A 9,765-nucleotide genomic window follows, 5' to 3' on the forward strand; every position below is an offset into this window, starting at 1 on the left:
CCCCCAATTGAACACGACAGATTTATTGTGTTTGTTCACTCGACTGTGACACATGGTAAACCAATTAACAAAACAGTATTCAATTTTGAATAGGGTAAGGAGCAACATGGGTCGATAAATCACTTCATCTTGTTTATGATATCTGTCATTATATATGTAAGGGTCATTTGTCAAAGGTAAACAACACTGACACAGGTACGTCCTCTCTTTTACACGTACGGATATCATATCTGTATGGATCTTCGCGGCCCTCTACGGTGTCTTATTTTACTAATTCCTTGTAACTAAGTATAGGTTTGGACATTGGACGACACGTAGAAATTACTCCCGTATTAATGGGCGAACGCCACTTTAATGCCGTCGATAGTTCGTGTTATGACTTGTAACTGAACCTCTCCCACACATGTCTGAGTACAACAACTCGTCGGCCTGGTTGCTGGGATCAAATATAGGCATCGATATTGATCGCGTCAATCGCATAAATCTCATTTTAAATCATTTTGTTGCAATAAATATGTCACGCCCTCGTGATGATGGAATTGATACGAGTACGTCGCTGTAGTATGACGTGAACTGTATTAAAATGACTACATAGTCGTCGCCATTGTAACCCCGAAATGCCTGTTAGCGTTTTATCGAACATCATGGCCGAAGCTTCAATATTTTTACATGAATCACGATTTGCAAGCGGTAAAATAATACCTTAGTAAACGTAGTTGTTTCAAAATAAACAAAATAAATGACTCGATACTTACGTTTGAGATAGAACATATACTATCGATTGATAGCAGCCGCCATAACTTGTGTCAAGGGTCATCATCCTGCCGTTTAGTATGCTGGGTAGGCGAGATCGGCGGTTAGCTGTCGTCGGCGTGTAGCCAGCGAGGCAACCAACGCCCCTTTTTGGGAAATTACTGTGGTGGATGCGAAAACAAGAGCGCTATAATAACCAAAATAACTGCAAGTATAAAAGTAATAATATCTGCTATTCTTACACCTTTTATGTGTGACGCCACACATAAACGGTAAAAAAAGTTATACTTTATACCTATTGTAACTTTGTGACTCACCCATCTTGTAAAATACGTTCAACATTTGATGAAGATGAACACTAGTCTGATTTTGTTCTGTTTTTTTTTGTCTGTATGTTTCTTTTGTAGACATCTTTTCACCTACTGAAGTCTTACTTTTAGGACAACACGTTGTGTCAACACTACAAATGCAATAAACCGAAGATATACAGCCAGATCCGAGTATTACCAAACCACGCTACGAGCAACACTAGGGACTATCTGAAGAACTCGGCTATGATCTCAGCCATACTGTGCTATATGCTATTTACACATTAATAAACCACATTTGGTTGTTAATAATCCTGTAAAATATTGAAATATAGTTGGTGGTGATGAAATGGTCCGAAAGACGCAAACAAAAACATTTACCTGTAAAGCATAGTATTTTTTTGTTTTGGGGTTATTTGAAGTTTTAATTTTTGATGTTACACATGGAGGTCTAAAAGTCCTAGCAGACATTACCTCACGAGATATTTGCATAATTATCTTGTACTGGCACTTGGCCTGGAAGTCAATGGAGTACGTTTGGCAATGTAATAAGGAGAACAATTGGCGAATCAATCAATAATTGGCAAGGAAGGCTCAGTACGTAGATCATTTTCACTCAATTCGCGGTGAAAAAGGAAAGACCTATAGTTTAGCATGTATTTTGCTGTTGAAAATGTAATTTTCTACAAACTTACGAAAAATGAATTAAGAGCTGAATGACATCTATGTAGTCCCGCTCGATTTCCTTTTTAACTTCGTGATGACATCACCAAGGCATGCGCAGTTCAAACATTTTAAGGCAACGTTATTATAAGGTTAGATAGTGGTCGACATGGAAATAAATTAATGTGGTACGTTTTCTCCTGATCATTTTAGTATAACATTATCAGATATGAAATAAAAACATGAAGGCCTTTTTATTGTGAAATGCGTACGCATTTCGCAATACAGCGCTTACAGGCAAGCCTTGCCACTTCGATGCCTGGTATACATGTCTTTTTACACGCACTAAACGTTTTCATATCATTAACAACAAGGACCCTAATGACTGGATTGTCTGTACAGGATAAACAACAGAAAACTGACACCAAAATATATCCGACATGTAAGCCTTGAGACAGATTACTATCACCAGTCTTGGGTGCAAATTAATGTCTTTACGACCAGATTACAAACAATCCAGTCATTAAGTTCCTTCCTGTTAATGATATGGAAACGTTTAGTGTGTGTACAAAACATGCATACAAGGAATCAAAGTGGCAAGGCTTGCCTGTAAGCGTTGTAAGAAGGTCAATGCCTCCAGACGTACGAGCAACGGTGTGTCGCTGTACCTCGACAATACACGTGAGAACACAAACGCTCTGGCTAAAGCGGAGCGATTGCGAATTATCTAGAGATAAGCAACTAACGAGCGTGCTACAGTGTACATTTCCAATTAGCCATGTTGTGACTGTAATTATGGTTTGTAATAGCGATGGTGAGATTGGGAACTACCGATTGATAAAAAGGGGTCAAATTTTGGCCACTGAATGGAAAATGTACATGAAAAAGGCTCTAGAAATCAAATACAAATTTGTAAAAACATAAATTTTCGTCATTTGGTTTCATTGTTTAGCAACATATCTCAGTAAATCAAGCTAATGACATTCTTATATCTCTAACAGCTATGTGTACAAAGGTCAAACATGCCGTGACGAATTAATATTATGAACGATTATGTGATAAATTTATATCCACTTTTAATCTAGGTGCAAATATGTAAACCATTAACATTAATAACAATCAGAGTCTACTGGATCGCCGTAACTCGAGGTACACGTCATGTTGTGTTCGCCTCATCGTCTGCTCGCACGGGGCGTAAGTTCGACTACAGTCTCCCACTGACCACCCCGTGAGGGACTTGCTCACTATATCGTCTCGTGGAAGTCATCGGGAGATTCAAATCACAGCGCGTGTCACACATGTTGCAAAAATAGAGAAGACTAAGTTGACGCCGGCCAACGTACACGAAGTGATGTGTTACTGAATCCCGCTATTATGACATGACAACATCGGCGAGTCAGTGAAGATGGCGTGGTAATGAATTGTCTACAGATAATCATAATAAAGAATTGTCTACAGATAATCACCTTTAAATACATGGAAATTTTGGCTTGTACATTTTTCATTTGTTTGTTTGTTAGAAATTGACATGTTTAATATTTCTGATTAGCAAAACTTTTTTATCGTATTACAGCCCTACGAAAATGCACAACTCCTAAACATTCTTTGACAATTATGCTAACTGTCGTATCTATAGTTTTGTGATTTTTAGGCCATTCCAAGGTGAATTATAATTAATTGTATATTACCTTTATACTTCGCCAAGGTAAGAAAAGCCCTCGAAAAGCATGAAATAAGGTACACCGTTACCTTGCTCAAAATATCTGTTCCATTATCTTTAAAAAAGCAAAAAAAGTCTAACAACTCCTAAAGCTTGACTATTCGTGTATTTTCATCATTACCCGTATTTATGGGGGGAAATCAAAATAGAACACAGATGCAAATTTTAAGTTGGACGTTACGGTAATGCTCGATCAAACGCCACAACAGCATGCACCGTATTTTACAATATATAGTCTAGAATTATGATGTCAACAATCATGTTTTCATCATAGAAGGTCACACTGAAACATCAAGGGCGTAAGACATTTTACAGCGGACGTCTCTCTTTGTTTTACCTCGTCGATTGTAAATTGTATTAATTTATCAGGTCATGTAGGACCTCACAATGCAGTCGCGCACATAAAGTGCCGTTATCTTCAATGATTTTTAATAATGAAAATTGAAAAAAAAAATAAAAGTAAGAGTACATTTTGCTTAAAGGTTACCCAGCAAGGCATGTGTAACCAAAAAAAAACAAACAAAGAAACAATTATACTGTACTGTGCAAGTGAGTGTGTATTTAATATTTGACTTCTATTAATGAGAGAAATATTTGGAGTCTATCAAGGTTATACAGGGACATTTTCCAGAGTATTCCTGAGGGAAACGGGTAAGTAGTCAATCTCTGCCATGTATACAAAATACCATTAACCCTCTTCCCAGCCATCTTCACATAACTTCCATAATTTTGGTGAGCTAGTGCAATCCATATTAGAGAGACTACTGTAGCGTCATGAGACCAGCGATCATGGCGTAGAGACATTTAGTACACGTGATGACATTTCTCAGAATGTGTAGGGCTTTGTTATTTAATAATCAGACATGGCGTACGTTATTTACACATGCATACTGGTAGGCAGTAATTGTACACGTAGTCAGAATTAGAAGCCTGTATGTCTGAATATATTTTGTAAAGTTTGCAGCAATACTTGTAAAGCTTTCTTGAGATAAAGATATTTTTGTGTTCTGTAGCGAACGTGCCAATTGCGTCATAACTCTACCCTCGGTAGATCAACCAATTTAAAGTAAGCTTGGTATAATGGTAGAATATGGTCGTTCGGTAGAGAAATTAATCTCGAGGCAAAATTATCCGAACACCCTATGCCTTCGAAGCAGTTTGTTACACATTAGTCCCGAAAAGTAAATTAAACAGGCGAGAACATTCTTCATAACAGATAAGTGTACCTCACAAAGTTGCCCACAGACTAGGAAAAACAGACTAGAAACGGGTATTGTTCAAGGTGGTAATCGATTGCGTATCCCCTCCATGTTCGCCTTGGATTGACTCTGCTTTCCAAAGATTTCTGGACAGAACCCTTCGGCATCTTCGGGATTTTTGACGGTTTTCAAACGAAAGTATTTTCGGGGAAGTTCGCGTTGTTGTTGTCGTCTAGTGCGGAACAAAATGGCGTACCTGGCGAAAACAGGAGAAAGTCTGAGCTTCTGGGAGGCTAGTTTGACGATTCCTACCAGATTTTTATAAAGTGTGTTTCAATCAAAATTGGAAGTCATCTGCCTATTCCATCAGATTTTATGGAATGGGGTACGATCAGTCACATCGTCTCCTACAGGTTTCTTATGGGAGAAAGTGTTTATGAAGCTGCTGGCGTGTTATGTTTCGATTGGCGTGAAGCAATGTTTTGGCCCCGAGAGCAACGCAAAGTAAACAGTCATGATTGCAACATGCAGTACGATACCACTGACTTGTCAAATCGCAAGGAAAGGCCCGGTGCATTGCCTGTACGATTTAATGGATCGTTTTGTTTCCCATTTGCCCCGAACGCCCTCAAATTATTAATTATTTCATATTCTATCAAATACGTTGTACGCAATTGTCACAAAAGTTCCGCACTACTGCCTTGATAAATGTTTCCAGTTAGTTAGGTAATATGTAAACTAATCGTGATATGAGTGTTATCGAAGAACATAGTCAAAATATATGTTTTGCCTTCGTTTCAAATTCATTATCCACTAGCTGCATTCTTTTATCCGTTGACAATGCGGAAACAAAACATTGAACATCCATCATTGGTGACTGCATTATGACCAGTACATTTACGTTTCATCATGAGTTCCGGGATGAGGTAAACTTCGATATGCTATATATGCTATACGAGAACAGAGATTTCCAATCACGCTTTCGAAATTAACTGATAAGTGTTGACGTTGAGTGGCATGTATACGGATCAGATGTAGCCGGTATGCCCCTTCTTGGGGCAGATTTACAACTAATATTATCTATCGATTTCATTTATGATTCTGTTTCTGCGCGATCTAAACGACAGAAACACACACACACACACACACACACACACACACTCTCTCTCTCTCTCTCTCTCTCTCTCTCTCTCTCTCTCTCTCTCTCTCTCTCTCTCTCTCTCTCTCTCTCTCTCTCTCTCTCTCTCTCACCTGCATGGCATTGACTGAAATAAATCGATATGATGTTTGTATGAATAGGGAGGTAAAATGATACAAATGAATTGAACACGACAGATTTATTGTGTTTGTTCACTCGACTGTGACACTTGTAAAACCAATTATGAAAATAGTATTCACTTTAGAATAGGGTAAGGAGCAATATGGGCCAATAACTCACTTCCTGTTTATGATATCTGTCATGATATATGTAAGGGTCATTTGTCAAAGGTAAACAACACTGAGGCAGGTACGTCCTCTCTTTTACTCGTACGGATATCATATCTGTATGGATCTTCGCGGCCCTCTACGGTGTCTTATTTTACTAATTCCTTGTAACTAAGTATAGGTTTGGGTAGTGGTCGTCAAGTAAAGAAATTACTCATGTATGAATAGGGGAACGCCATCTTTCTGTAGTCAAAAGTACGTGTTATGACTTGTGACTGAACCTCTCCCACACCTGTCTGAGTACAACAACTCGTTGGCCTGGTTGCTGGGATCAAATATAGGCATCCACATTGATCGTGTCAATCGCATAAATCTCATTTTAGATAATTTTGTGGCAATAAATATGCCACGTCCTCGTGATGATTGAACTGATACGAGAACGTCACTGCAGTACGACAAGAACTGTATTTCAATGACCACATAGTCGGCGCCATGGTAACCCCGTTATGCTTACTAGTGTTTTATCGAACATCAAGGTCAAAGCTTAAATATATATTTTTAAACGAATCAGGATTCGCAAGCGGTAAAGTAAAACTACTACTCAGTACTAAGATAATTTTAGTTTTAAAATAACTGACATCAATATTAACGTTTGAGATAGAACAGATACTATCGATTGATAGCGGCCATCACAATAGACATCAAATCAGGTCCAATAATCGTTATCATTCAAGGTAACTAAGAAATTTACCAGGTCCAAGGAACATATTGAAAATGACAAAGGCCATGGGGTCACCTTGAACAACAAAATAGTGGTGGTACCACTTGACCGGAATGGGTAAGCGTACCCGCCAGCTAGCCGCACCCGTCAAGATTGACCCAAAGCGACAAATCCATTGTTGTTTGGTGAATTCACCAAATTACTTTTGTGAGCCAAAATTTGGTATGGTGTCACTCATTATTTGAGTAACAGACAGGTCATATTCTGATACAACATCTCCGTATCTACCGTAGAACTTCTTAAATGATTTCACTAATCTACTTTCTGAGAATCCTTGCCGTCATAACTTGTGCCAAGGGTCATCATCCTGCCATTAAGTATGATGGGTAGCCGAGGTCGGCGATTAGCTGTTGTCCGCGTGTAGCCAGCGAGGCAATCAACGCCCTTCGCGGGAAATTACAGTGCTCGATGTGGAAACCAGAGCGTCATAAATAATAACACAAATTACTTCAAGTAAATAGGAATAATATCTGCAATTCTTATACCGTTTATGTGTGGCGCCACACATAAACGGTAAGAATTGTCATACTCTACACCTATTATAACTTTGTAACTCACCCAGCTTGTAAAATATGTTCAACTCTTGATGAAGATGAACACCAGTCTGAATTTGTTTTTTTTTTGTCTGAATGTTCTCTTTGAAGGCATCATTTTTAACTTATGAAATCCTACGTTTAGGACAGCACGTTCTGTCAACACTACCAACGCAATAAACAGAAGATGTACGGCAAGATCCGAGTAGACGTGTTTTCAGCCATACTATGCAATGCTATTTACACATTAATAAAACACATCTGGTTATTAATCCTGTAAAATATTGAAATATAATTGGTGGCGATGAAATGGTCAGAAGGACGCAAACATTTACCTTTAAAGCATAGCAAGTTTTTTTGTTGTTTTTCGGTTATTTTATTTTTGATTTTTTGATGTTACATACAATTTGTCCTGTTATCATCGGTGATTATGGTTTGTAATAGCGATGGTGTGAATGAGGACTATTCATTAATAAACTGAGGTGTGGCCACTTAGTTGAAAATGTGCAGGAAAAAAGGCTCCATAAGTCAAACAAATATTTGTAAAAACTTAAAGTTTCTTTGTTTGGTTTCATTATTTACCGAAATGCCTCTGTAAGCCAAGCTAATGTCATTCTTGTATCTCTAACAGCTATACAAAGGTCAGACATTCCGTGACGAATTAATATGGCGAACGATTATTGGATTAATTTATATCCACTTTTAATCTAGATGCAAATATTTAAACGATTAAAGTTAATAATAATCAGATTCTACTGGAACGTCGCAACTCGAGGTACACGTCATGTTGTGTCTGCCACATCGTCTGATCGCACGGGGCATTAGCTCGACTACAGTCTCCCACTGACCGCCCCGTGCGGGACTTGCTCACTATATCGTCTCGTGGAAGTCATCGGGAGATTCAAATCACAGCGCGTGTCACACATGTTGCAAAAAGAGAAGACTAAGTTGACGCCGGCCAACGTACACCAAGTGATGTGTTACTGAATCCCGCTGTTATTACATGACAACATCGGTGGGTCAGTGAAGATGGCGTGGTTATGAATTGTCTACAGATAATCAGCTTTAAATACATGGAAATTTTGGCTTATACATTTTTCTTTTGTTTATTTTAAATCGACATGTTTGATATTTCTGATTAGCCAATACGCTTTTATCGTACTACAGCCCTACGAAAATGCACAACTCCTAAACATTCCTTGACAAGTATGCTAAGTGTCGTATCTATAGTTTTGTGATTTTTAGGCCATCCCAAAGGTGACATAATTAATTGTATATTACTTTTTTACTTCGCCAAGGTAAGAAAAGGCCTAGACAAGCATTGAGTAAGGTACAGTTACCCTTATGAAAAATGTCTGTAATGTTATCTTTAAATAAGCAATAAAAGTGTAACAAATCCTAAAGCTTGACTATTCGTGTATTTTCATCATCACCCGTATTTATGGGAAAAATCTAAATAGAAAACAAGTGGCACTTTAAAGTTGGACTTAATGCTCGATCAAGTGCCACAATAGCATGCACCGTATTTTACAATAAAGCCTAGAATTATGATTAGCTCTCAGCAAGTATGTTTTCATCGTAGAATATCACACTGGAACAACAATGGCGTAATATATTTTACTGCGCATGCCTCTCTTTGTTTAACACCGTAGATTGTAAATTATATTTGTTTATCAGTCATGTAGGACCTCATAATGTAATCGCTCACATAAAGTGCGGTTATCTGACTTTTTTTATAATTAAGATAATTGAAAAAATAAAGGTTAGAGTATCTCTTCGGTAACCGTTAAAGGTTACCTAGCATGGCATGTGTAAAAAAAACTATTTTTCTTTACTTTGCAAGGAAGTATGAAGTTAATAATTGATTTCTACAAATGAGAGAGAAATATTAGGAGTCTGTCACGGATGTACAGTGATATTTTCCTGAGTATTCCTAAGTGAAACGGGTAAGTTTTCAATCTCTGCCATGTATACAAATATACCACTAACACTCTTCCCGCCCATCTTCACGTAATTTTCATAATTTTGGTGAGCTAGTGCAATCTATATTAGAGAGACAACTGCAGCGTCATGAGACCAGCGATCATGGCGTAGAGACATTTAGAACACGTATTGACATTTCTCAGAATGTGTAGGTCTTTGTCATTTTATAATCAGACAGGGCATGCGTTATTTACACATGCATACTGGTAGGCAGTAATTGTACACGTAGTCAGAATTAGAAGCCGTTATATCTGAATATATTTTGTAAAGTTTGCAGCAGTACTTGTAAAGCTTTCTCGGGACAAAGAAATTTTTGTGTTCTTTAGCTAACGCGCCAAACTGCGTCATAGCTCTAACCTCAGCAGATCAACCGATATAAGGTAAGCTTGGTATAATGGTA

Source organism: Ptychodera flava, chromosome 3 (genome assembly GCF_041260155.1).
Source record: "Ptychodera flava strain L36383 chromosome 3, AS_Pfla_20210202, whole genome shotgun sequence".
NCBI lineage: Eukaryota > Metazoa > Hemichordata > Enteropneusta > Ptychoderidae > Ptychodera > Ptychodera flava.